Consider the following 27,462-nt stretch of genomic DNA (forward strand, 5'->3'; position numbering starts at 1 on the left):
TCTCTTACAGATCTAAAAGACATTGCTAATTTTTCAATTTGTTCGGCTTTTTACTTGCTAGGACAGAGTGGTGACTTCTAAGCTTCTTTTATGCTAGACCAGAAATTGGAAGTTCCATCCAAATGTTTTGAAATGTAGGAAGACATGTAATATGTATTGAGCACCTGCCCTAAGTCAGGTGCTTTACTTGATCCATTGTTCCATTTTCTCCTTTCAATAATCCTATAGGAAGGTGTGACTCTCCCCGTTTTGCAGATGAGAAGTTGAGACTTGGAGGAGGGAGGTGGCTTGCCCAGGTGTTCACACTAGAACATGTTCTCTCTCACTTCAAATTCCATGTGCTTCCAGCTACATCCTCATGCTGGAAATAAAGGAGGAAGAAAAGGAAGAAATAAACATCAAAACCCATTTTCCATGTCTATAAAACCAGCTCATACTATAATATTTACAGATGAAGGACCCTTTGTGCAATTAGATTTTAAAGAGACCAGTGTTGGTAAAGCCCCAGGTACTGAGTTTTTAGCATACTGCTAGATGTAGACTGGGCATTTAATAAGTTCTTGCTTAATAGCTGAATGAATGAGTGTTCCATGGTATGCCATATCTGTCATTAAGGAATTCTTTCAATGAGTTGGCACTGTGCTAAGTGCTTTGTATTTCTTATCTCATGTACTCCTCAAAACATAAGGGAAGTGCAATTATTTTTCCCATTTTTACTGGTGAAGACTCAGAGACTTAGAAGTAAATAACTTGCTCAAAGTCACATAACTAACAATTGTAGAGGTGTAGCTCAGCCCAGGCTTTGCAGGCTGCACAGTTCATACCCTGGACCTGGGCTTTCCTGCCTCCTGAGTGGAGGGAAGGGGGGACCTCCTCCACACACCCAAACAGGGTTGGCAGACTTCCCTGGGGATGGTCCCACTAAGTGCTTCCCACCCACTACCAAACACAGACCCTTATCTCCCCCGGATGCCGTTTCTCACCACACACTGCTGAGGGCATTTTAAAGCTCCCCCCAGAACAGCCTGACTGGGAATCAGGTGGAAGAAAGCCCATGTACTGTTGCCCGAACTGGCTTGTGGTGTGGCCCAGGCACGTGGGGTGGTGGGAAGGGTCTTACGGGCCCTTCCTGGGAGGGGAAACGACCCCTGCTTTGGCTTCTCTTTCCTACCCCAGAACATCAGATGGACAAAGCACAAGGTTAAAAGAAAGTCAAGCTACAGAGACCTGAGCTAGGAGTCACCTATACCATTTGCTGTCTGTCATCCTGGGAAAATCCCTAATCTCTCTAAGACTCATTTTCCTCTATAGCGCAATTATCCCTGTAGGAAAAACAATTCCTATCTCATGGGTCTACCAGCTAACTCAGTGAGACAAGACATAGGAAGGGAAGGGCGGGGCCTCCATAAGTCAAGGCCATCCTGGGACCTGGTGCTTTGCCTGGGTCTGACCTCAGGGGTCAGAGCAGTAGGCAGTGAAGAGCTCCAGTTTCCTCCAGGCCGCTTGGGCTGTGGCATCCCTGTGGACGAGTGGGGTTCACAGCCTATCTAAGGTCCCTACATCTTTAGCTACATATCAACATTCAGCCTCTCTTTTCTCTCCCTGGATGGTCACAGCCACCTCCCCTTCTCTATTCTTTGCACAGGCTCACCTGTTCCTCTCCTCCCTTAGAGGACAAGGCTGTGCCATTTTCAGTGACATAAGGCCTTTTCCTCCCTCAGGACTCTACTAGTCATGTCAAGACCCTCTGTTGCCCCTGCTCTACTTTAGGACAGCCAAGGGTCTTCTGGGAGCTGTCCAGCTGGGTGGGTTAAGAGCTGTTAGCCCCTTAACCTACATCCTTCCCAACCCAGAGGCCCAGAGGCCCAGTAACATCACACACACACACACACACACACATAAACACACACGAGTTAACTAGTCACTCCTCCTGGACCTCATTCTTTACAAACTGCAGATTATAGGTTATCAGAGCTTCTTGGGCAACACAGTCATGCTCTGGTCTGAGAAGCTTAATATAAGACTTCAGGCTCAGGATAGCAATAATGCTCTGCATAACATGGAATTCCCCATGGCCCTCCACCCAAGGCTTGCTCCTTTGAGAAAGCATTTTCCTATTTCCTCTTGTTAAGAGGCAAGATTAGCCAGGGACATCCCTTGATGTTGAGACTCTGATGATGTAGCTCTGAAGATAAATATTCTATTAGATCTCTGGATAGCAACCAAGGATTCCTCTGGGATCTCAGTCCAAAGGCAGTTGCCAAATGTTCCAATAGTAAGGCAATATTTATGATCACATTTATAATTAAATGTGTGTGTGTATATATGTGTATCTGTATATACACACATATACATATTCTATTTGTACAAACCACGGCAGCGGCAGTTACAGCAGGATTCCTTAGCACCTCACTCTGCCAAGTGTCAGTGACTAAATCTCCCAAACCATTTCAGAGCAAAATACAAATAAAACAAAATCTCATCAGCTGTTAAATATAAGTACTTCTTTATTTCTACTTTGGGGTCATAATATCCCTCCTATTACTAGTAATTTGAATATGGCTGATTGAACTATATATTCATATCTGAAGTATGGAGCCCAAATTTGTCTTTATCATTTGATCATAAATATTTTGCACTTATGCCTGGCAAAAGACTGCACTATCAACCCTTAACACAGACATCTGGATATTAATACTTGATTGCGGTGGGAAATAGTGCTGGCTCAGGAAAGGGGCTTGGGAGAAAACATCTTATTAATACCTCCTTTGGAGTAGTCTCTAAGAATACTAATACTTTTGCAACCTTAAGATTGTTATCCCAGGACATAATCTCAAGATTCATCTGCACCATAGAACTTGCAAATAGAAGGCACATGAGAGATCATCTAGATGGTTCTAATTTCACATATAGGTGAACTAGGACTGTATCAGTGCTAAATTAGAAAACAAAAATTTGAGAAGGAAAAACTTGGGTTTATACTTGTTCTTTAAAGACACTCTGAGCACTGTGCATTCATTTAGCTAACATGTATTGGGTGCTTTCCACATGCAAGCATGGTGCTAGGCATCAAGGATACTAGGGAAAGGCACTGCCCCTGCCTTTAAGGAACCGACTCTTCTGTGTACCAGCAAGTTTCCAGCACATTTAACCCTCACAGATATACCATAAGTAGGTATTACTACCCCCATTTCACAGATGGGCAAACTGAGATTCAGAGAGAAGAAGTCCAAGATCATATTAATAGTAACTATTTCAACACATGCCTATCAGATTGTTTTTTTTTTTTCTTGCTGCATCACAAATTACCACAAACTTAAAACAACACCCATTTGTTATTCACAGTTTATGTAGGTTGGAAGTTCAGGGACAGTTTAGCTGCATTCTCTGCTCTGGGTCCCATGAGGCTGAAATCAAGATGTCAGCCAGGACTTCAATCTCATGAGGCCTGGGCTCCTCTTCAAAGCTCCATGGGATTGTTGGCAGAATTCAGTGTGTTATGGTTATAGGACCAAGGCCCTCAGCTCCTGTGGCTGCCCACTGCTTGCTGCCATGTGGCCCTCTCCCTGACACAGCAGATTAATTCTTCTGGGCCAACAGGAACATCTGTGTTGCTTCAAATCTCTCCCTCCAGAGAAGAACTAGATTTTCATTTGAGGTGTTCATATGATTAGGTCAGGCCCACCCAGGATCACTTTCCTTTTAATTAACTCTAAGCCCACCCTTAATTACATCTTCAAAACCCCTTCACCTTCACTGTATGACTTAACCTATCCCTTGGCATAAAATCCCATCATCTTCACAGTGCTTCCACATTCCAGGGCAGGACGTTCCCACTAAGAAGCAGGGATCTTGGGGGACCCTCATAGATTTCTGCCTACTACCAGATGCCAGTGCCCAGATATTCCTTAAATTACTCAATTCCTCTCTCCAGAGTTATGGGCATTGATCTGGGGGCCTATGCAGACAAAGAAAAGTTATATTATGTGTGATGAAAGAGGTATGCACAAAGAAGAAAAGAAAGGTCTATGCCTAAGCAGTGGGTCTGGAGAGGGAGTATTTAAGGGAAGCGTCAGAAGTGACATTTCAGCTGGGTGGTTAGAAAAAGGAGCATACCTTTGCATTTGTGTCCCCACTCCTAGCACAGTCTTAAAGCACATAGTAGATCCTTAATGATCTTGTTGGTGTCTTCTAGGCAGATGAGGGGAAGGAGCATTCTAGGTGGAGGAAATTTCATGTACACAGGGCCAAAGATTTGAAGCCACATGTTGCTTCCCAGATCAGATTAGTTAAAGATTCAAGTCAACACGTGGCAAGGCAAGAGGCAGACAAAAAGGCCAGGATGTGGAGGGCCTTGAATGTAGTGCTAAGGAGGCAGAATTTGTAATTGAAAGGGAACACTTGCAGAGTTTTAAGGAAGTGAAAAAAAATCACGTTTGTGTTTGAGAGTTAGCTCCAGTGGAGACGGCAGTATGAAGGCTAGGGTGGGGCAAGCGTTAGGGTGGATGAGAGTGTGCTCAAGCCAGGCTGCAGGAGTCAGTGCCGGTGGCCTTGTGGTGCAGGTTGGGGAGGAGGAGGGGCTACCCTCAGACGACGGTGAAAGCTGGCTGGGAAGCAGAGTTGACTGAACAGCTTGCCTGGCTGGACTCAAGGGATAAAGGAGTCATGGAGGATAACCTGAGGGTGGCTCTAGCTTAGCAATGGGTAAATGGTGGGACCATGGATGGAACTTGAAGTCTAAGACGAAGAAGAGGTTTCAGGAAGAGGAGGAGGGCTGGCAGTGATGGTGGGAAGAAGGGCAGCTGTGGATAATAAGCACACTTGCGGACACGTTGAGTTGGAGGTGCCTGTGGAACATCCTGTCAGAGAAGTCCAAAAAGAAGCAACTGAGGTCTTAGCTCCAGAGTTCAACAGGGCTGGGTACACACTGTGGGCTCCAGCTCCTAGGTGAGCAATCAAGAGCAATGGATAATCACAGAGGGACAGTGTGTGGGGTAAGAAAACAGGGAAGAGGATAAAACCATGAGTCACCAAGTCTGCAATGTCAAGGGCAGAAAACACAAGTTGGAATCAGAGGGGAGAGAAACACTCTGAGGGAAAACGGGGGGTCTGGGAGTGCGTAGTCACCTCTGAACACAAACAAAGTAGAAATGAGGGGCTGTTTCATTATCAGAAGAAATCGTGCCCATGAAAATCCTTGTTGGCATTTTACTGGCATGAACTGTAAAAAAATCGAGAGAGGGCAAGACCCACCATAGCATGTATAATTTAAACAAACACACAACTCTAAGTAAATTAGCCAGTGGAACAGATTGGTGCAGATTTCTTTATTGGGTTAGGAAATACTTGTTTTCACTGAGATGTACTCTCTTGGAGAAAAAAATAATTGAGTTAAAATGTATTCTTCTCCTTTGATCTTTACAATCAAGAGATTTGACCCAAGTGTTCACAAGCCCTTAATGAAAATCAGTGGTGTCCCCATCAACTTTCCAAGGCTTGTTTTCTCATAACTTGAAGAACAAAAGAGTATCTGTCATAAGATCGTCACGGGTAAGCAGGATTTCACAAGAAGAGAGCTCACTGTGGGAAAAACAACATTTTAACAGGGGACAGACCCACTTCCTACTCAGTTTTTCTTCCTCAAGCTCTACCAAATAACCTGAACAAATATGAGCAATCGCTCTGCCCCACCAAAGTCTGGCTATGCTTCTTCAAGCACATCTGAAGAACATATCCCAAGAAGCCCAATATACTCAACTGAAAAATATAAAGACAGAGCCAACCAAGTCATGTCAATTAATCATGATCTCAGGCCTCATTATACAGAGCAGGTGGCCAGTGATAACACCTTAGTCAAGGCCCAGCCCAGCTGAAATGCAGAGATTCAAGGGCCGAAAAGTAAGTCTCTCCCTGCTGTTCTCTGCTCTCTGGAGTCTGATCGTCTTGCTGAGTAACTGGCCAGGTGGGCACATTCCTGGTGGCTTGGAGGAGGCAGGAGCCTTGAAAGGCAGCACACACACACACACGCACACACACGCACACGCACACACGCACACACGGCCCTCTGCTTTGGTCCTCTACAATCCCCTGAAACAGACTTTTTACTTCAGTTGGAATGACAGACCTTCAAGTTCTAGAAAGCGGCTGAGGATGTTTATGTGAAATTATCCTGTTTCCCTGGTGTTCAGTTAGGAGGTGGCTATTGTGACTGTGTTCATATAACGAACTCAGTGGGTGACAGAAGGGTTAGTGAGAACCTTGAATAATGGGGCCAGTGACATGGTAAAGGGTGACCTGACTGCAGGAAAGAGGAAGAGGCTAAAAAGAATAGCAGCAGTGGAGGAAGCCAGAATGGGGAACACCACCAGCTCCCGGAGCCTGTGTAGACAGAAAGCGGAGGCCATCAGTCTGCTCATCAGAGCAGGAAGGCAACCAAAGAAGGAAGCACATGAAGTTGGAATGAATAGAAAAGAGCAAAGTATTTTCTTAGTGAGAATGGGAAAGTCACACAGCCTTCTTCTGCCCTCCTCAATGTGACTGGTGTTTTGTTTTGCTTTGTTAACCTCTTTGAGTAGGGGTCCTAATAAGGAAATGCTCTCTAGCCTATCCACTCATCAGAAAATCTATTAATCACTCCCAGTGAAAATGTATTTGATTGTCAGCAATAAGTGGCTTCTCTCATGGAGGTGAAGTACATTGGGTCTGAGTACTTTTATCTCCTGCCATGTAGAGGTTTGGAGTTAAAATGTGCGATGCTATGAACACAAGTTGGGGTCAAACCCTGGTTCCAGCACTTATGGTATGACCTTGGATAGTCTCTTACTATCTCTAAACCTCACTTTTCTCATCTGTGCAGTGGGAATAATAATATCCCAGATCTGTCATTCTGTATTCCCTGTTTTGAAATCCAAAGGGCTCTGAAAACTGGTGTTATTTTTTTGCTTCAGGAAATTCATTTGATAGCAAAACATGACCTGACCTGATATGAAAGTTTAATGGTTTTAATTTATCCCAGTAAGCTTGATTATCCCTCAGGATAGAGATGGAATCTGGATAAGGGACTGGGGACCCGGTCCTTTGGGGTTGCTGGAGGTCCCGAGAGAGAGAATGTATGTGAGGTGATTGTAACAGTGTCTGGCTCTTTGCAAATGCTCAGGAAATCCAAACTAGAATTTATCATTAAGACACATTTGGAAGGAGAGATTCTGCTGCTGTTTCTGTCACCCTGGAATTCCCACAGGGAAGCATCAGATCCTGGCGCGCCGGCCCCCTCCCCCAGCCCTGGCCCCAAGGAGCCTCCCTCGCGGGAAAAGAACCTGCCTGGTAGGAAGGTCAGATCATGCTCCTGCCGGCGCTGTGGCGTTGAGACCCAGAACCTAAAGCCAAGAGAAAAGTTACAAATGTACAGTCTGAGGATTACAAGGCTGGGAAGGAAAGAAAGGCTGAAACTGGACACACCCCTCCCAAAGGTGGTGTCCCCTGATGGTAGGAGGCTCCGCTTTGGAACCAAGGAGACCTCAGTATGAGTCCCGGCCTCCCTACTGCTGGCATTGCTGGGCCTCAATTTCTTCATGTGTGAAATGGGCTTACAATTACCAGAAAGTTTTGTCCTGATGGTAAAGCATTCTGCCTGGGGCCGGGTACAGGAAGGTGCTCAACAAAACGACAGGCAGATAAACACCACACACACCACTGACTCTGAGTGACAAAACCGAGGTCACTGCCAAATACAGTCCTGCCTTGCCCTAAGTTGACCAGGGTTCCCCCAAGGCAAGGTGAAAGCCTTATCTTTCCTGCAAACGTGAGGCTAAGAAGTCAAGAGAAGACTGTCTGCAAAGAGTTCTAAGCCCACAGCTGAGCCTGTGTTCTTCCCGACAGGACAGCCTCCCGTGCCTCCGCTTAGGGCCTCTAACACAACAGGACAGGCACACCACAGGGCCAGACTGGGGTTGCAAGGTGATCTGTGGATGTGTAGTCAATAAAGCTCATTCACGCCCTGAATCTAGTTTTTGGCTGGATTACTGAATCCCAGTTTTACCCTAACCCTTATAAAAGGAAAATTTTTAAATGTACTTGGGAGAAAGGTTTTTTCTGCCATTCAAAGTGAATCCTGTCATGAAGGAGACCTTTCATCCAATTCATCACCTCGTCCTCATGTGCCCAGGTCAGTACTCAAACCAAAAATAAATAGATTTTCATTGCAGAGGATGGCCTTTGGTCACCCCCAGCCAATGGCTGGTTTTTGACAGTTGGACTTTGACCTAAATCATCTCATTTTCTTAAGACCTGAGCCCAAGGACTGGAGAAATGCCAGGTGTGAGGCATGACGACCTTCTGGCTTCCCTCAGCACCATTCCTGAACCTCTTCCCTGCATTTTGGCTGGAGGTGAGAATCTCCCCCTTTCCCACCCTCCTGTGGACCTCAGGGCTCAGGCCCTCAGTCCCCATGAGTCCCAGCAGCATGAACACACGCTGGCAGTGACTGCCCTGCCCCGTGAGGAAGCTTCCGGTCTCTCCTTTGACAGTGACTCCTCGAACCCACTCCCATCTCTGCGGAGCAGGATGGCTCCTCGGGCTGACCAGCTGTGCGGTTAAGGCACCAACAAAGTAGGGCAACAGAAGACAGGACAGAGAATGAGCATGAAAGTGGCAAAAGGGAGATATTTAGACATTTTTCTTTAAGCATCAAAGTGTGAAATAAATACCACATTCATACTGGTATAAATAAATAATGAAAGAATGAAAGAAAGACAGACAGAGAGAGAGAGAGAGAGAGAGAGAGAGAGAGAGAGAGAGAGAGAGAGAGAGAGAAAGAAGGAAAGAAAGGAAAGAAAGAAAGAAAGAAAGAAAAAGAGGCCAACTCTTCCTTACAAAGAAGTCCACTTGCTAAGTATAAAAAGAAGGAAGAAAACACAAAATCAGTTAGAACACCACAGTAATAAGGCAAGAGCATTGCTGCAGGCAAGATCCACTGATGGAAGCTAAAATCAGCAAGCAATATTTAAGAAGAAACAGGATATTTTCAGAGTTTCAAAGTATTTTTCCTATCATACTTACTAGTTACAGAAAGAAAAATAGTTACCTTATATTGGAGAAATCCAGCAGACATCACTGAACCAAGTGATGCAGTTTGTGTCACCCGTATTAAGACACATGGACATTATGTGTTCCCTGATATTTTGCACTGAGAAGGGTAGTATTCTTGCTAAAATGCAATACGCAAAATTTCAACTTAACCATGAGAAAACATTGAACAACCACAAATTAAGGGATGTTTTACAAAATAACTGACCAGTAGGTTTTTAGTCTTCAAAACTGTCAAGGTCATGATAGACAAGGGAAGATGGAGGGACTGTCATGATTGGAGCCAACAAGACATGAAAACTAAATGAAGCACGAGTCCCCAGGTTGGATATGGGAACAGGAAAAGGGCATGAGTGGAAAAACTGGTGAAATCCGAACAAAGCCAATAATTTAGTCAGGAGAGTTCTACTTGTGTTAATTTCTGAATTTTGATCATTGTACTGTGGTTATGCTAGAAGTTAACATTAGGGAAAGCTGGGTAAAGCATAGAGAACTCTTTGTACTATTTATGTAACTTTTCTATAAGTCTGAAATCATGTCAGAATGAGTTTTGCTTGTTTTTTTTTAAACTTAAAGTAATGGGAGTGTTGTAGGACCTCCTTTCATTGTTGAATGGTTTGGTTTTATTTCTACTGTGAATTCCACATTTTGGGGGTAGGGGAGGTAAGAGGAGCCACTAGAATCATTTCAGGACTCAGGGCCTCTAAATGATGCTCTGGACAAATTGGCTTTGTCTCCAGAAAGTTACCGGGCAGCTCTGCTCCTCACCTTAAGCCCATTTCTTCCCTCCTTGGAGGCTGAGAAAACTTAGGAGCGCCTTTTAATGTATCACCACACCCTCTTCCAGGATGGTTCTGAAGGACTGGTCCCTTGATCCCCGAGGTGTGGGCATACTTCACGGTGTCAATAGGGAAGTCCCACCAGAACAGACCATTCGACCTTCATTCCAGAGACGCAGCATGCATGCTTGGGGGCAGGGGCACTTCCCTGCAGTAATAATAGGACTTATTTTGCAAGTTGTAAGTATTAGATACGGTAATACAAGCAACATAGCTGGACCTTGAAAACATTATGCTAAATAAACTAAGCCAGACACAAAAGGACAAATACAGTGTGATTTCACTTATATGAAGTACCTAAAATAGGCAAATTCATAGTGACAGAAAGTAGAATAGTGGTTCGAAGTGGCTGGGGGGAGGGAGAAGCGAAGAGTTATTGTTTAATGGGTACAGAGTTTGTCTGGGGATGATGAAAAAGTTCTGGAGATGGGTAGCAGTGAAGTTGCACAACATCATGGATGTACTTAATTTTGTTGAATTGTACACTGAAAATGGTTAAAGGGTAAACTTTGTTATATAAACCTTCCCACAATAAAAAAAAAGTCTTAAAAAAACTAAAAGAATTACATGAGATGATAAAAAGTTCCTATAAAGCCCTGGCCTATAGAGAACAGTCAGATACTATTAGCTTCCTCCCTCACTAAAGTTTTAGAAAATAGAACTATTATATAGTTGTTCAATGTGAGTTTAGGTCATGGCAGCCATAAATGATCATTATAATTAACCACATTCTTAACTTCAGTATGGCCTGGTTTTCAACATTTATTTTTTAATCTATGCAGTGTTAAGACCAAAAGATGGATTTCTAAAAAATATTAGGCTCAAATGTTAAGAACATTTCTGATTTGGAGTAACAGATAAAAACTGAAACTAACTACATGATTCGCAGTGTTTCTGTGAGGAAATTTGGCCACAGGTGCAATTTTAAAAATATGCTTGCAGCTATACCCCAATTCTCTTCACTAACTCACGTTCCTTCCCAGATTTGCCCAATCGCTGCCAACCCTCCCCCCACCTCCACTGCCCACTGCAGCCACCACTCCCACCACTTCCAGCTAAGGACATCTGAGCCATCTGGGGAGGTAATTTCATACCTAGACTCAGCCGAGGTTTGGTATTGCTGTGCGGTCACTGTGGCTGAACTGGAAAATCACTCATAGAGTTAGTGCTGTCATGACATCTTACTGCCGCTGAGCGTGTAGCCAAACTGTTCATATTCTGACACATGGCTGGCATTTCGTTGCCTTTTTCACTCAGTCCTGGTTTTGTGACTGGGCTCCCTGCTGCATGGTGAGACTTTAGCATTCAGCCATTTGTTAAATGAGGTTTACATGCAGGGTCCTGGACACCAGGGTGAGACACGGTCTTGCAGAATACTTCTTTTTTTATGGTTTTCTGTGAAGGAACATTGCATTGTTCCACATTTAAGATTTGGTTTTGTAATCACTGATTATATAATGAATTCTGATTCTGTGCCTGCAAAATCGGTCCTCACTATTAAAGACACAGGAGAGGATACAGCTGCTTTAGAGCACACAGGGATGGAGACTCTGTGCCTCCCACCCTGGACACCACCATCCCTGCTAATCTGGTGAAAAATCTGTCTCACATTATACTACAATTTAGAGGGATGGCAGCCCAGCACGACCCCTCCTTCACTATTGTACAGAGTAGCAGATCCTAGGACGATTTGAAATCTGCAATTTTGTAAAACATCAGCTACCTTTAGTGGGGCTAACTCTATCTGCCTCCCTCATCTCTTAAATGCTTAAAAGTCTGTGTCCTTGACCTCAAGATTAGGATTACCAGAGAAAATAAATGACTGCCAGTTAAATTCCAATGACAGATAAACAATAGTTTTTTAGTGTATGTCTCAGATATTGCATGGGACATACTTATGCTAAAAAGTTATTATTTATCTGAAATCCAGTAACTGGGAATCCTCTTGTTTTTATTTGCTAAATCTGGCAGCCTTGCTCGAGATCAGACTCTTGTCATATTGTCCTATCCTCCGGGTCTGTCCTTGTGGCACTCTGATAATGCACTCTGCTAAGAAGCCTGAGACAGAATGAGGCAAAGGAAGAATCTTAATCACACTTGGCTTTTGGTTCTTATCTAGCTCCAACTGTCACAGATATGCATTAAATTCATAAATAAATTAAAGTCTTTCATTTGGACAGCTGAAGTTTTGTTCATTTTTACCCTGAAACTTTAGCAAGATTGGATTCCATTGAGAGGAAGGATGGTGTGAGAGGAAAGAATCATCTAGGGATCAAGGGACCTGGTCAGTTATCCTGGGCCCAGTGGCTATGTTGTGGCTCTCTCTTAGTTTCTGTCTGAAAACTTAAATGATTACATTAAATGACCGCTCAGGTTCCTTCTGGGACTAAAATTTCTATGACTCAAGTTTCAAAAGATCTGAAAGTACTAAGGCATGTTACTGAAAAATCACAGTATTAGATGAAAAAAATTGTAAACATCAGAAACTTATTATGCTGAAAATTTTTCAAGAGTTGCTTACTAAATTTCCATCTGAGAGGAGCACGAATCTTGACATCTTCAGAACTCTTGCTATTACATTAAATACCTTGTGCAAACTTTTTACTTAATTAGTATCCAGGTGCAAGATTTGCCTGTCAGAATACTCTAATAGAATTTTCTGCATGTCTCTCATTCTTAAATGACTATGGTAAAATCCAGCATTCTAAATTGAAGCTGTAAATGCACTAAAATCATTAGTAGTTAAGGAGAGAACAATATAATCTTGGGAATGATGTTAACATTTCATGGAAACATTCTTAATGTAGACCCAAAATACATGCTGATGAAAAAGGCACTTGGGGAAGCATACTATTCATTCTTTTCAAGCAGATTCAGCAGACACATGGATCACTCGGCCCATCGCACACACTCCTCTGGCTTCGACCTCCATTTACATGTTTATGGCTTCTACTGTTGTTTCTCTCCTGACTTTCAGAACCAGATTTCCAATTCCCTACTAGAAATACCTTCCTAGATGTTCCACAGGCATCTCAGACTCAGTAAATCCAAAATAAAGTCATTATCTACTATCTAGAATGGATAGATAGTAGATAATATCTTTTAGATAGATAGACCAGTAGAGCAGGTTCCACCCCACAACCTGCTCTACTGGTCTCCTCAAACTTGGTTAATGGTATCATTTCCCACCATCATTACTAGCATGTTAGAAACCTGGTAATTACCTCCACTCTGAATCAGTAAGTTTCCAAGTCTACTCAGTTCTACCTTCTAGCTGTCTCTTGAATCTATGTCTCCTCCATCCATTCCAAGGCTACTGCCTCAGTCCAAGCCCTCTCATCTGGACCACTACAGAGAGTAATCTTCATTATCTTTCCCACCCACCAGCACAGAGATAGAGTGGTATTTCTAAAATATGGCTCAAATCATCCTGGCCCCTGCTTATGATAACCCTCCACTGCCTGGAGAAGGTCCAAACTCTTGCACATGGTAAATGTGGCCTTTTGATTTGTGACCATAGCTGATTATTACAACTTCATCTCCCTTCTCAATAACATCCAACAGCTTGCCATTTCCCCAGTCCATTACCTCCTTTCAAGCTTGCCTATATTGATCTCTTTCTGGGAATATTCATCATCTTCTGCAGCGAATTCCTACTCCTCCCTCAAAAGCTAGTTCAAGTGTTACCTCTGGGTAGGCTTCTCTGCCTGGTCCCCTTCCTTACTCCACCGCATGCCTGGTTAATGATTCTTTCACTTACAGTGTCTCAGAACATTGTTAATACCTTAATTGTACTGCTAGCTCTTTGCATTATGATTATGTATTTTTTCATCTGCTTCCTCTACTAAACTAAGAACTCTTTGAAGTTGGGGCTATGGTTTTTTTGACTTTGCATCCCTAGGACCTAGCAAAGGGCCTGGTACAGGTGAGTGCCCCATAAACAGTATCTTGGGGGGGGGATGGGCAATGAACAAATGAAAATAAAAAAGAGGTGGCATTTTTAGATAACTATTGTTCTAAGTTTATCTCATTTATTTCCTGTAACAACTTTATAGAGGGGGTAATACTATTACCTCCATTTTCTAGATTAAGAAACAAGAGCTTAAAGTAACTTGCTCCAATCCATGTGGTTAATAAGTGATAAAGCCCACAGGCTTTTATTCCTCCAGATTCTTTCCATTCTCAACTATGTGGGGGTATTAATGAGTAGAGGAGAGGTCAAATGTCATGAGGCATTAAGGGGGCACTATAATGAACCAGGGTATTCTGTAATCTGGATAATCTGTTTCTCAATTATTAGAAATTCATTACTAATTAAATATTCTGGGAAGCCCACTTAAATTTCAGGCTTTCTGGTCTTATTTTCCCTTTTTACATTTTTTATTATGAAATATTTGCTATTACAGAAAAAGTGTGTGTGTAGTTTAAGAGTAATTATTATGTGTCTAATCATGTCAAGAAATAGAATGGCCAGGGCCCCCTTTTCAGAACCCTGGCCCCCTTTTGCCCTAAGATGGTGGTACTGGAGGTACCACCATCCTGACTTCTGTGATAATCATTTCCTTGCTTTTATTTGTTGCCTTGCCACATAGATAAATATAGATACAGATGTAGGTAGGTATACAGATAAATATTTCAATAGTTTCTTATTGATGCTGTAACAATTGGCACAAATTTAGTGGCTTGAAATTATCTTATAGTTCTGGGGTCCTAAGTCTAAAATGAATCTGCAGGGCTGGGTCCTTCTAGAGGCTCTGGGGCAGAATCTGCTACTTGCTTTTTCCAGCTTCTAGAGGCTGCCTTTCTGGACTTGTGGTCCCTCCTCCATCTTCAGAGCCAGCAGCATGGCATCTTCTCTCTGTCCTCTGCTTCTGTTTGCTTCCTCTGCATCTCTGACTCTCCTACCTCCCTCTTAAAAGGAACCCTTGTGATTGCAGTGGACTCAACTGCATAATCCAGAATATCTCCCAGTCTCAAGGTTCTAAATTTAATCATATCTGCAAAGTCCCTTTTGCCATGAACAGTAACATATTTATAAGTTCCAAGAATTAGGATATGGACATCTTTGGGGACCATTATTCAGCTTATCACAATCCCTAAATAATATCTTTTTGTTATATCTGTTTTGGAACTTTATGTATATGGAATCATGTGGTGTATATTCTTTTGCTATATAATTGATTTACATTTAATTTAATCATTTGCATATTGGATTTTAAAACCACCATCCCATTTATATTTGGTCTATCATATGTTGCCTTTTCTTTCCTTTCTTGTGTTCTTGAATTTTTCAAAAACACTTAAAAAATTATTCCATTGTTTTCCTTCTACTGGTATGCAAATTTTATACTCTATGTTTTAGGGATTATCCTAGAAATTAATATGCATCCTTAGCTTAAAGTCTAAAATTTATCAATGCCTTTACTTTTTACCCACATAATTCAAAGGACCTTAAAACATTTTAATTCCATTTACCCATCAGACATATTACTGTTGTCAGATATTTTAATTCTATCGTTTTCATTGTTGCAACTTTGCCTTTCAAGACATTATTATTGTTTTATACAGTTAATGTTCACTTAAATGTATCCATATATTTACCATTTTCTTTGCTCTTGCTTCTCTTGTCTCGGGTCTTCCTTGTGAGATCACTTTTATTCTACGGAAAGGAAAGATCTTAAATTAGAGTGTGCTCGTGGTAAAATCTCTCAGCTTTGATCTGTCTAAAAATGACTTTATTTTGACCTCATTCTTGAAAGATACTTTTACTGGATGTATAATTATGGATTGGCAATTATTTACTTACTTTAATGTCTTCATCCCACTGGCTTCTGGCTTCCTTTGTTACTATGGAGAATTCAGCTATTGTCTAGTTGCCTCTACTTTGAAGGTTATCTTTTTTCTCTGGATGATTTTAAGATCTTCTTTGTCTTTGGTTTGTTAAAGTTTCACAATGATAAATCTAGGTGTGGATTTCCTTTTATTTTTTCCTGCTTATCAGTCTTGTATCTATGGATTGATGTCTTTGATCAGTTCTGAAAACTTCCTAGCCAACAACTCTTCAAATATTATTTTTATTCAAGCCCTTTACATTTGATTAAATGAATGCTAGGCCTTTTCACTCTGTTCTCCATGTATCTTAGCTCTATTTTACATTTGCTATATTGTCTCTCTGTGCCGTACCCTGAACAAGTTTTGATCTGTATTTTAGTTCTCTAATGTTCTCTTCACTTGATTCTAAACTGCTTAAACATGTCTATTTAGTTTCTAATTTTGGTCATTGTATTTTTTATTTTTAGAAGTTTTATTTTTCTCAAATTACTAGGTCACTTTTTATCACTTCCTTTTCTGTACATAATTTCCTATTTTTTTCTTTGAATTTATAAACTTAGTTGTTTTTATAGATTTTGTCTACTAATATAAAAATCTGAAGTTTTTGGAGGTCTCTTTTTTCTAATTCTCTTTCTTGATGGTTTGCCTTTATAGGCTTAGGTATCTTGGACTGTATGTTGCTCACTGTCTTTGAAATTTATTTAGGGTGGAGGGGGTATTCTTTGAAGCCTAGGATAATGCTAATTTTCTCCAGAAATAACTTTTGTTTGCCTTTGATGGGGACCCAGGGCATTTTAAACTAAATCACTTTAAACTCAGTTCACACCTTGACAGGGTTTTATGGTTTTTAGGTTACTTTATTTTGTTTATTTATTTATTTTTTCATCACCAAAATGATATGGATTTGGAAGCTGTGAAAGTACCAATTTGCAGTTATAACTTCTCAGAGAAGTTCCTTACTATTACCACCTGCTCTACTCTGCTCATGATTAGGGCAGCTTTTCCTGTGTTCTCCTGGGCCTGAGGGTGGGTGCACAATTATTTTTTTTCACCCTTGCCCTGAGGGTTGGAACCATGTTAGTGAGGGGAGGACTTGGGTTTTGGTTCTGTCCCCCTTGTCCTGAGAAGCCCTCAGAACCAGAGTTCAAGTTTGCCCAAATTGGCTGAGGCCCTCAGTTCAAAAACAGCTCTAGGGTACCACTTGACTTTCCGAGATCTTGTTTCCCTTTGATTTGGACTTCAGTTCTTACTATCTTGCCAGACTGATGCTTTTAAGAAGTTAAAAAAACCTTTTTTACTCAGCATTTTTGGGTGTTCCTAGTGGGAAATTGGTCTGATACCTGTCCTGCCTTATTCCTGGCATTGAAGTCCTTCCCTGATCTTCCCAAACTTGGTTGAACTGCACTTAAAAACGAAAAAACCAACATGCCCTGTTCTAAGCAAGTTAAGATAGGGAAAAGCAAGCATATGTTTTTATCATTTTTCTATGTTTCAGGGAAAGAATCCTAGCAAGTTCCCTTTAAATAGACTACAAAAATTGAATTGTATAAAACTTTTCAGGAACATATCTGCAATTTTCTACGAAATGTTTTCCAAAAGATTTGATTTTCTAGCCACTACTAAATTAAACTAAATTATTTTAAAATTGTAGCACTTCATCCAGAAATTACTTTTCCAGCAAACTAAATCACCCAAGAATCTAAGAGTAAGTATAAAATGACTGCATAGTCCAATTAGACGGCAAGACGTTCATCACCTTACTTCACATAATTTATTTGTCAGAAAGTCTTTAAAGCCTAATTCAGAGTTGATTAACTCTTATTTTTTACAATTCAAAGAAACCTCATTCTCTGGTTTTCTAGCGCATAAGCCCTTAGAAACAATAACTTGAGAGAAAACAGACATTTTGAAAGTCAGGCTCATTATAAGAGCCAGGAACGCATCGGACAGCTCCATGAGTAGAAAGTAGACAGTAGACAGGACTGTAAAAATCTGTCCAAAAAGCTCAGGAAGAGGCACAATGGAGACATTTAGCCCAACATACTACAACAGTGGCAGGAGGCTCTTTGTGTAGCTGCAGCTTAGCAAACAAACTTCTGTACTCTCGGTGCTGATCCTGCGGTAGCATTAAACCAAAGACACTGTTTCTGAAGGCTGAGAGGGATGTAATAACTTTAAAACATTTTCTATATTTATAAGGAATTAAAATAAAAAATTACTTTTGTAATAAAACTTTTTCTGATTAGGAGACTGTCACTCATTAGCAGGGTCTGATAACTAAGCATTTCTGTATTATAACCTCTTAAAATCCAATTTCCCTCTGAGATTGACTCCAGAAAATTCAGAGTTTTTAAATACCCTAAGTGAACCTTTAAGTCCTTTGGCCTTCACTCTAGGAATTAAAGAAGAGGTCTTTTTCTCAGTACACTGAGTTCTAAAATAGGAACTTAAGAGAAAACAACTATAGTGGCTACATTTGAGAGAAAGAGTCATAGATAGAGAGGGTCTGACTTTACTTCAGGCAGGTTATATAGATACACAAAAGAGAATTTTATCAGTGCAAGATGGAAACTTCAAGGTTGTTAAGTGATAGATAATAATCAGGGTTCCAAGGTGCATGGAGAAGGAGAAGGCAAGAGAGTGGGAGGAAAGCAAACCTCACCAGACAACCGTACTTTTGTTTATCTCCCTTTCAGCACAAACAACACCACCCCTGCCCCCTGCTGTATGTTAGAAGACAGGGCTCTTGGCTTATCTACACATTGGTTTTGGACCAGACTGAACTGTGGGCCCTGTTCCTGTGGTGTATCAGAATTATTACTTGAAAAGTTTCAGACTTTGCTGATCCCATGTGATGAGATGCTAGGTTTCCATATCATTCCATTATTATATCATTCTTGATTGTATCATTCTGGAGGCTCAACAGCTAGAAAACCTGGACACCTGTTCACTGTGAGATGCAGGCTGTTTCATATCCTTCCAGGGTGATTCCCTGTATTTTCCCTTTAGTATTTATCATACCAACTTGGCTTTTTAAGTACTTGATTTTTATTTGTAAGTTTATTTTTCTAATTTCACAAATGGAGTTAACAACTCAACTGTAGGAGAGAAGGACTTCTGTTTTGTTTAGAGTTAGCAAATAGGTTTCATTTTGTAAGCTAGTTCTGGTCGATTTGATGGAAAGCTGTGTTTTGAAGATTGTTGAAACTGCTTCTCTGCTCAGGAGAAAAGAATTCTAAGATCCATTAGCAATGTCTGCCCCAGTATAGGACAGGAAGTGTAGGATGCCTGACAGATATTTGTTATCCTTGGCTTAGTTCAACAAATATTTATTGAATGCCTATTATATACCAAGGAGTGTGTAAAGTACAGGCTCTTTGTTTATTTGTTTTGTACTGTTTTTATTTAAAATAAAGGAGACATGTTTCCTGCCTTTACAAAGTTGTAATAAATGGCAGGCATGTGAACAAACAACTAAAATACAGTGTGGAATATACAATAATGAAAGCATACATAAGGTCTAGAGGGTCAGAGAGGAAGAAGTGGGATGAGGACCTTAGGAAAGGGGTCTAAGAGGGGACCAGACATCAGCAATTTCAGAAGGTTAGACAGCCTCTGCTCTGGTCTGAATCCACCCCCTTCTTACCTCAACCACTTACAAACGCCAGAGCACCAGTACATTACGGGTTTCTGGGCAGATTTCCTGTACGCATCCTAGTAAGTTTCCTATAAGCTCTTCTCTTTGTTCATTCATAGCCCTCATCTCATCATCAGTGAATCCTGGCTGAATGCCACAAGGGTATAGACTAGAACACTGTGGGCATCCGAAGGATCCAAGGTGGATTACCCAGAGTGCTCCACTGGGCTCAGGCTTTTAGAGTACACATGTGAACAATGACAGGAAGGACCCGTGACCAAGAGCTATTATTTTTAAAAGGCACAAGCTTTGTGAGTTGTGTCAGAAAGGTCAAAATCAAAAATATTCTGAGGCTTATGAAAAATGCTAAACGAAAGGGCTTTTTACAAGCTATGTTTGGACCAAAATGACCAACCAACTAAGACTCCGTTTTTGGGAGAGCTCTGTAATGCTAACATATATAAGAACATTATAAGAAAAATATCATTATTACCAAATTACTTCCCATCATTTTCCTCTACCTAAGGTTTCTCACATGGTGTATCAGTCACCTGTTTGTTAAAATATATATTCCCTGTCGCCATCTCAGCTCTACAAAAACTAAATCTCTGATAGTAGGCTGGGAATGTGCATTTTTAACAGGTTCTTCCTCCTCCCAAGTGATTCTGATGTAGTCTAAAGATTTAAAACCACTATTCTTATGGACAGAATGACAATGGCTATAAAGAAATGAAATCCAAAATCAATGAGAAGGTGGTAAGAGAGTACCAGCTGCTTCAAATGAGTTTAATTCTGAAAAATCCTATGAAATACAACTAGGATAATGAAATAACTTGCAGATGTGATCTTACAAACATCAACATCAATTTTTAAGAGATCACAGAGACTGGTAGAATCACTGGAGGCTTGGAGATAAGCAAGTGTTGGTGTCATTTCTCGGAATAAAAGGGGATTCAAGAAAATATAGAATGGCCAGTTATATGGATTCCCAGCAAAACTTCGGAAAGAATTAACTGTGTTTGCAAGCACTTAAAAATGGATTGTTGATCATTAAGAGTCAACCTGGAGTCACTACAAATAAATCTACATGTCTTTTATTTTAAATTGCATCAACCGTTGTTGAAAATAGTCAAGTTATAAATTAAAAAACTACACAGAGTAAACTGAACCTCATTTATTTTTTTATAAGTCTACTAGAACAAGAGCAATAGAATAATGAAGTAAGTTAATGTTGAGTTTTCCCTAGACATTTGACTAAGTGTTTTATGATATGCATTGGGCAAGATGGAGATACCTGAGCATATTGATAGGACTAACCATTAATATTTATTGAGAGCCTTTTATACATCAGGTACTATACTGTGTTTTTGAGTACAAATTCATTTAATCATCAACCCATCCCAGTGAAGTAAAAACAATTGTCCCATTTTACCGATGAGGAAGCTAAGCAGAGATTTATTAGGTAACTTGCCCAGGCCAGTACAGCTAGGATATGATGGAGTCAGGGTTTGAGGGGGTCTACTCTGAGATCAGAGCTTGGATGCCTAACAACCGCATTATATTTCAGATGGATAGCATCACAACTGGGCAAAATGCCATGTCCTGAATTCTGTGGATTCCTGCCAGCCTGAGGAAATCACTAATGGCTGCCATGGGTCTACAAAACTATCTCAGAACTGCTCAACATTTTTATTAGTGATGTGAATAAAGTTGTAGAAGTTGAACTTATCAAATTTATAGATGGCAGAAAGCTAGAGGGAAGGATAGCTAATAATGTCAGTGAGAGAACCATGATTCAGAATGATCTTGACAGATGAGCATAATAGGCTGGACGAACAAAATGAAATCTAGTAAGGACACTAGATTGCAAAAGTTAGTACAATTAAGAACATTCAGCTTAAGAGCATAAGACAAAATGTAGAAATCTAGGAGATTAATTAGATCCATTCATACAGTCTGCTATAAATTGCGTTCCGAGTGATAAATAGGCAACAGCAAAGGGACCTCATGTACTCCTCTGTCTCCCTGGCTCCCTGACCCACACACCTTCAAGGCAGAAGTACCAGAATTCATCTAATCTGAGATTCCATTGATTGCAAGATGCATAATGGCTTAGCACCACTGAGAAAGGTGGGGAGGGCATGGAGGGCAGGCAATGCCATCAATTAAATTAGGACACAATTTTTTCATATCACTTCACATTTTTCTTTTATAAAAATGAAAGTCTTTTGAAACTATAATAGCTCTTTGGGGAAGATGAGATAGCTGTTGACGCCCCTGACCCTTGCAGGCTCTCACCCAGGAATAGGTTTGTCAGGAAGTTTTCAAGGATCCCAGAAAGACACTCATGGAGCAACAGAGGGGGATTCACTGAATTAGAGACATACCAATCAGCCACAAATATGATAGAAATAAATAGGTTAAGGCACTCTCTAAATTCCTCATTCTGAGTCCAATCTTCTGAAATGTATTTCACCTCAGAGTTGGGTATATATGTCCTATTTCTCCAAAGACAATCATCTTCTGTGCCACCAGGAGTATCAGCTCTGCAGGATTTTTTTAAATAGTTCTTTCAAGGATTTCCTTCCACGCCAATGACTCCATCTCCTACCCCCCAGTTTTAGTGCAAGTCCTTTCTTGATCTTTTCAGAAGATGTCAAGAGATTTCCAGAAAACAACCACGATTATATTACTTTCTGAAATGGCCCTTAAACTGTTTGTTAAATGAAAAGTTAATGGGTTACTGTTGTCTGTTTGTGCCGTCAGAAACATAAAGCGAGCTGGCATCTGCGCAAGCTGCTACTGTTACATCTTGTCTGTTGTGGGGCCAACAGCAATTATGAGACACCATTGATCACAAGAGGCATCTTAATTTCAGAGATGTTAAATGTGAAAAGATGTATATCTAAGAATCAATACATTTCAGTAATCATGCTCTACTTGCAGGCTGAACCCCATCCAAACTTTGGGATCTATACTGTCCCATAACAAGGGAAGTTTGAGAAACTCTTATATTTGTGGATTCAATAGTCACAGTTGTGTCTATGCTGATGTAACTTAATTTAATCATCCACAATTTTGCCAAGAATTGGAATCCTCAGTGAGTCGGCTGCCTAGCTGGAGAGTGATTCCAGCTAACTGACATCCAGTAGTTCTACATCATGTGTCTTCCTGGTTCCTTATACTTCATGGACTGGGTGGTGGTCATCACATACTCAACAACCTTTTCCTGAAAGGCATAGTCATGAAGTTAGTCATCCAAATAACACAGGGTGCCTCTCTTATAACTACTATAGTGAAGGAAATAAAAATTTAACTCGGGCCAACTTGCTTTCTATTCTAACACTTACCAGATGTATGATCTTGGCTGGGCTCACCTTGCTAAGCTTCAGTGTCCCCATCGGCACAATAGAGGTTGCCAAAATTATTACTATTGAATAGGATAATACATATGAATTGCTGAACACCAGGCCTGGCACATACAGTAAAATAATAATAAATGAGGCACCAGAATGAATTTCAGAGGGATCAAATATTTAAATGTAAAAAGTGAAATAATAAAATTAGTTGAAGATGACATGGAAGATTATCTTTATAATACTAGAATGGAGAAGGCTTTTCTACATACAATATACATGAAGGAAAGGGAAGAGGAGAAGAAGAAAAGCCCAAAATGAAAAGATTAATACATTTAACTACTTAAAAATGAAAACTTTCTACATAGAAAAAAAAAACCAAGTAAACAAACAAATGACAAACTGGAAAAAAGTGTTGTACTAAATAACACAAGTGGTTAATTTCCTTAATATATTAAAAATCTAGAAACCTACAAGGAAAAGACCTTTAAACTAATTGAAAAATTTACAAGGGCTATTTAAAAGAAATATATATTGCTTTGAAGTATATAAAAAGATGCTTGACCTCATTCATAATGAAAGAAGTAAACAAGTCAAAACTACAACAAGCTTTTGGCTCCTGCAGCCGTCCTTTAACTCTGTACCAGGACTTCCGCCCACTGACAAGAGTAGGATCTTCCTTCCTCTGCCTCTCTTCACGCTGGGCTTCCCCACTCTTGCCTCTTTCTAGAAACCTCACTGAATGTAAGCCCATTGAGGAAGGGAAGACTTGCCCCCCCGCTAACCCCAAGCTTTTCCCTAACTTCCAGATTCTGAAGATTCTAGACTGACTCCCCCTGTGAGGACTGAAATCTGATTAGCATAGAACTTATAAACATGTTTCATTTTGTTTTTATATGGTATGGATTCCATATCCAGGGATCAAACATCTGGAATATTCTGTACTGATCAACCCACTATGGAGTAGAATGTTCTGTTCTTCGATAAAAGACAATACATTCTAAGGAGACCAGCCACCAGAGTGACATAGACTGAAACCATGTCACTTAGGTAAGAGCTGAGAGAGCTTAGGATATTAGGGTTTGGGGGAAAACATAGCTGTCCTCCCAAAGTGAAGGGCCGTCTGTCCTAGGAGAATGGGTTAGGCTTGCCCACACAGCGAATGAAGGCAAAATTCAGGTGAAGGTAGAAGTCTCTCAGAGAAGATCTGATAAATTTCATCACAACCAGAGCTTGTTAAAAATAGAATGAGTGCCTTTTAAGGGAATGACTTCTCTGTAGTTGCACATGTTCAAGCCGATGGTGGATAACAAACTCTGAGGGGGAATCCTCCTCAGAGAGGGTACCACTAGCTAACCTCCAATCTGTCTGTCTCTCTGTCTTTGTCTCTCTCACACACATATACATGCACCATTCCTTTTTTTTAAAAGATATCATTGATATACACTCTTATGAAGGTTTCACATGAAAAACAATGTGGTTACTACATTCACCCACATTATCAAGTCCCCCCCCATATCCCATTGCAGTCACCATCCATCAGTGTAGTAAGATGCCACAAAGCCCCTACTTGTCTTCTCCGGGCTACACTGTCTTCCTCGTGTCTCCCCACCCCCACACCATGTACATGTACCATTCTTTATCTATCCTTTCTGTACTTATTTTTTCTCCTTAGCATATATGAACACCTAATATCCTATATGTTTTAATTTTTTATCTTGTTTATTGTCTACCTCCCCCAACTAGACTGGGCCCTCTTGGGAGAGGAATTTGGTCTGTTCTTTTTTGCTCTTCATCCCCATTGTTTAGAACATGCTTGGCACCATTGCTGAATGAATGAATGATCAGTAATCTTTGTTAAAGGAGACCCTGCCTGGGGTGGGTAGTGGGTCTGCTTATCCCTGGGTGCTTTCTAGCTCTAGAATCCTAGGATTTTATAAGCCCTATTGCCCCATGGCTTGGACTCTCACATGGCTCCTGACATTTGTAGCTACCCTTGGGTGGATAGGCATGTGACTGAGAGGACCATCAAGGCCACATGTGCAAATTTCTAAATAGGTGCAGAATGCACATGGCCGGTGCAAAGCAGGGACTGATGTGTGACTGTTGGTGGTGAGGGAGGAAGGCTTCAGTGAGGAGAAGGATTCAAGACATGAGGTACAGGGAGGAAGGCACAGGTTTTGGGTGGGACTAGCAGCCTATGAACAAGTTAGTATCTCTGAAGCTCAGTGTCCTCACTTATAGAAAACTTGCAGGATTGTTGTAAAATGAAATGTGAACCACTTGGCCCAGGGCCAGTCACAGAAGTTTGCTGTTCAGAAAGCGCTTACACCTGATGGTGACTGCTGTTGGGCTATTTACCTTGAGTCTTGACTGGGTGAGATTTTATAAATAGAGATGTGTAAAAAGGACTCAAAAAGTAGAGGACTAGGCCTCTACTGAGGAGCACATGCAGGAAAACAAAAGTTATATTGGAGCAAGAGCTCAAAAACAGGGAGTCTGCACTCAAACTGCCTGAATTCAGATTCTGGCTCTCATTAACTGGCTGACCTTGGGCAAGTGACTTAACCTTTCTGTGCCTCAAAGTCCTCACCTATGAAATAGGGCTAATAATAGTACTTATGTTAGAGGTTGTTGTGAGGATTAAATGAGTTACCATACGTAAAGCACTTTAAACAGTGCAAACACAGTATGAGCATTCTATATGCGTTAGCTACTGGGATTATTATGTATTCCGAAGAAAGTCTACCACATACCTGTTCAGTTGAAGGAGAGGAGGGAGAAGCAGGATGGCGGGGCGAAAGCAGACACAAGTGTCCTGACAGTGTGAGCTCAGCAGGTCACGGGCTTTCCCATGTGTGCATCCAGGCCCACAATCCAGGCCCAGCCCGTCTCCCTCATCTGCCTCCCTTCGAAAGCGTCTCCCACTGCCCCACTGTTGGGTCCCTAAGCCTCCCTGCATTGCTGCCTTACAGATACTGCCTTGTATCACCATTTACACTTTTACATTCTACCTCCCCAACTCAGTTGTGAATTGATTACAGAAGGAATGAACATACCTGTCACAGGCTGCAGTTAAGTCTCCTTCCACTGAAGTCTGCCATAGGTGTGAGGGGGATGTGTGGGTGGATAAGACAGCCTTGATCCTGTGACTCAAGCAGCCCTGTGTTTTAACCCCAGCTCTCCTATTTCCCATATGACCTGGGCAAGTTACCTAAACTTACTGGATCTCAGTTTCATCATCTATAAAATGGGGACAATATTACCAACTACTTCATAGTCCTGTTGTAAAGACTGAGATAATGCATGAAAAGTACTTAGCACAGAGCCTGTGGTCCTAGTAAACATTCAATAAGTGAGCTTTTGTCTCAAGGCAAATGAGGACACTGCCAAGAAGTGATCCTATCAGAAGCCCAGTCTGTGGTTTGTGGTGGATTCGAGGAGGGAGGGCTATGTTAGGCACCCACTGGCGTGATAAGGACTTTTGACCTAAACTCTTCAGTCCCCAGGTTCCCCACCCCGAAGGTGGAGGCACTTGTCATTCAAACCCATTAAAGTGACAGTCTTAGTTTCAGTAACAAAAAGTACTTATTATGGAGGTAGCAGTATCATTTTCCTGGTTGTGATTTTGTACTATAGAATCAAGATGTTACCATAGTGGGAAACTGGGCAAAGGGTATGTGGGATCTCTCTCTATTTCTTATACCTCCATGTAAATTTACAGTTATCTCAAAATAAAAAATCATTTAGAAGGAAGTATCTAACTCTTATTTGCACAACCCCTTTCTTTATGGCTTTTTTCCTCCCTTACTGCCTTTCCACAGTATTATTCCTGTGCCTAGTGCCCAGCAGCCCTAACATTGGATAATATCAGCTCACCACAAACCTGGCAAGAGAAGGACAGCCATAATAGAGCACAACTGAGTGTTTACGTGCCAGAATGGTTCAAACACTCTGTATATAATAACTCCTTTAAGCTTTACAATAACCCTTGATGTTTAATATTCCTCATTTGACAAATGAGAAAAATCAGGCTTTGAGAAATTAAATATATTGTACAAGGCCACACACCAGAGCCAAGACTCCACATTTTCTGGGCTCCAAAGCTTCCTTGGCCACTATTCCTTACAGATCTCATTAAATTCAAGAGCTTAATTATTAAAAATAACATTTTAAAATGTATTTTTTTTTATAGCCATTGGGGTTTCCTTTACCTGTGCTCATCAGACTCTGCAGATTGCAGACAGGTCCCAGGAATCATACCTTAAGGAAGGACAAATTCAGTCCCTTGCCTCCATCAGCTCTTCACCCAAATGCCTCTTTGTCCACAGGCCTTCTCTGATCACCATATTAAATGTTTGCAGATCCTCTACACACTTATCCCTGGTAGGTCCAACTGTCCTCATTTTCCAGGAACTGGAGGGGTTCCTAGGATACAGGGAACATTTTTCATTTTTAAAATCAGGACAGTCCCTGGAAAACCTGGAGGAGTTGGTCACTCTACCTCGCTCACCCTGCCCTAACTGCCCTCCCTGCAAGCCAGGGAGATACCTAAGGGCAAAACATCCAGGCAGAAGCAACAGCAAGTACAAGGCCTTGAGGCAAAACAAACTTGGTCAGTGAAAGGAAAAACAAGGAGAGGAGAGTGTGGCTCGAATGGGGTAAATGGGAGGGAGTGTGGGAGGAAATAAAGACAGAGAGGTGTGTGGGGGGG

At 41.2% G+C, this 27,462-nt stretch overlaps 1 long non-coding RNA gene across 1 annotated transcript; it reads right to left on the reverse strand.

The window, feature by feature from the left end:
* LOC118907529 (uncharacterized) lies at positions 1-27,172 on the reverse strand. Its single transcript, XR_005022838.2, has 3 exons — positions 27,012-27,172; positions 15,525-15,582; positions 1-361 (listed from the first exon to the last, which is right to left on the reverse strand). It is a non-coding gene; the product is annotated as an uncharacterized LOC118907529 (long non-coding RNA).
* Between the last annotated feature and the right edge of the window lie 290 nt (positions 27,173-27,462).

Source organism: Manis pentadactyla, chromosome 3 (assembly GCF_030020395.1).
Source record: "Manis pentadactyla isolate mManPen7 chromosome 3, mManPen7.hap1, whole genome shotgun sequence".
NCBI classification, from domain to species: domain Eukaryota; kingdom Metazoa; phylum Chordata; class Mammalia; order Pholidota; family Manidae; genus Manis; species Manis pentadactyla.